Source organism: Corvus brachyrhynchos, unplaced genomic scaffold (assembly GCF_000691975.1).
Source record: "Corvus brachyrhynchos isolate BGI_N302 unplaced genomic scaffold, ASM69197v1 scaffold297, whole genome shotgun sequence".
NCBI classification, from domain to species: Eukaryota; Metazoa; Chordata; class Aves; order Passeriformes; family Corvidae; genus Corvus; species Corvus brachyrhynchos.
In genome coordinates this window covers 239,575-241,354 of record NW_008239118.1, presented here as the reverse complement: position 1 = coordinate 241,354, position 1,780 = coordinate 239,575, and the positions used below count along the sequence as shown (strand labels likewise).

General features: G+C 60.4%; 1 protein-coding gene and 1 long non-coding RNA gene across 4 annotated transcripts in view; one reads left to right on the top strand and one right to left on the bottom strand.

The window, feature by feature from the left end:
- Positions 1-1,780, bottom strand: part of LOC108448076 — a 101,104-nt gene that overhangs the window by 3,766 nt on the left and 95,558 nt on the right. The window lies entirely within an intron of this gene.
- LOC108448079 overlaps positions 1,163-1,780 on the top strand; it is a 4,065-nt gene continuing 3,447 nt past the window's right edge. The window contains exon 1 of the long non-coding RNA XR_001863864.1: positions 1,163-1,721. This is a non-coding gene — a long non-coding RNA (uncharacterized LOC108448079). The remainder of the gene's footprint in view (positions 1,722-1,780) is intronic.

The following is a 1,780-nucleotide window of genomic DNA, read 5'->3' as shown; positions in this document are numbered from 1 at the left end:
AAGGGACCCTCCGCACCTTCCGCTGCCCCGGGCTGCTCCCAGCCCCTTCCAGCCTGGCCTGGGACACTGCCAGGGATCCAGGGGCAGCCACAGCTGCTCTGGGCACCCTGTGCCAGGGCCTCACCACCCTCACAGGGAAAATTTCTTCCCCAAATGCCACCTAAAAGTCCCCAGTTGAAGGCCGCCAGCTCAGCTGTCCCTCACGGCTCGGCCCCGCTCCGGCAGGTTGTGTTCCATTCCCAAAACAATGTGGTGGGAAGGTTTGAGATGTGCAAAACGCTTTCCATGTGGTGATGTTGTTGGAAAAATATTTGCTCCCAGCTCGGAGCGCAGCATAAAGCAGAGGGTATTACATGCCGTGCTAAGGAATGAGGAGCAGCCTTTTCCCACTGCTGGGGAAGCGGGACGCTCTCCGCGGAAAACAGGATGTTATTGCCTGCCGATTTTCTTCTGGGGTTAGGATTTCAAATATCACTCGCAAATACCAGAGCTCGTGCTGCTCTTTGCCAGACTGATAGCCCACACTGCGATGTGTAATCCTTTGGTGAACATCTTGGAGCGCTTATGTCATGGCTGAGGTACCGGGGGAAAAACAGCGGCTGATTCTGCAGGGTTTGGGAAATGTTAGGGTTTCTGCTAATACCGGGTGCTTCGCTAGCCCAAACACATGCTGTGTGAGCTGCTGAGGCGGCCCCGCTCCCATTGCAGTGGGAGGATGGTTGTGACCTGGGACTGCCATGGCACAGTGACACCCACATCCCTCGGGACGGTGAATGGTCCTTTGGGGTGGTCCTGGTGGCCCTGCTCCCTTGGAATGGCCCCACAGAGGACTCCGGGAGCCCCTGGCTGGGTGTCCACACCCCAGAGCATCCGGCAGAAGCCGTTTTGGTGCTGTGCTGGAGAGGGATTTATCCCCTTTCCAGCCCCAACTCTTTTCGTTCCATGTGCTGAGGACCTTGGGCTTTATTATTTTAAGTCAGGCCTCTGAAATCTGATGGTCCTAAGGGTCTCTTTTGACATTATAGCAACATTTTAAATGGATTTGTAGGGAATGCACAAGAGAGGGGGAAAGTCTGGCTACCATAGCGTGTGCTGACTGCAGGCAGTGAGGCTCTGTGGTGGCAGTGCCAGAGGAGCCCCAGACAGAGCCGGGGGGGCTGTCCCTGCCAATACCCCCTGAAATGCCAGGGAAGCACCTCCTGCAGCCCTCTGGCGAGGCAGGGCTCAGTGGCGAGGCTGGGCACGGCATCCTGCCGGGAGGACACTCACGGTCCCAGTTTCCCCCCCTGACTGACACAAGGAAAGGGAACAGCTTTGGGGGGTCCCAGTGTCACCCCCAGTGTCACCGGCAGCCAGGACAGGGGCTCCCCGAGTCCCTCACTCAGGCTTTAGGCTCAGCCTGCCCCTGGGCTACTTCCCCGAGCCCCCAGGGGCTCTGCTCGTCCCGGGTGGGGTCGGTGCCACCTCAGGACTGACCTCAGCAGGGCGGCAAAAGCCGAAGCTCCGGACACGGCAGAGCCGCGGTGGGACACGCTCAGGTGGCACTGCTGAGCTCCAGGGCGAGGATCCACCCCCGCTGGGAGCTCCCACAGGAAAAGGAACCGGGGGCCGTTCCCGGCCATTCCCGGGGGGTGCGGGGCTCAGCCCTGGGCACAGAGCTCAGCCCTGAAGCCTCGCTGCTGTGTCCCCACAGCTCCTTCCCTCAAGCAGCGCCGAACCTCGTGCGTAAATTGGGAACGAACGCTGCCGTGCGGGCGGGATGAGGAACCGGCCGGCCGAG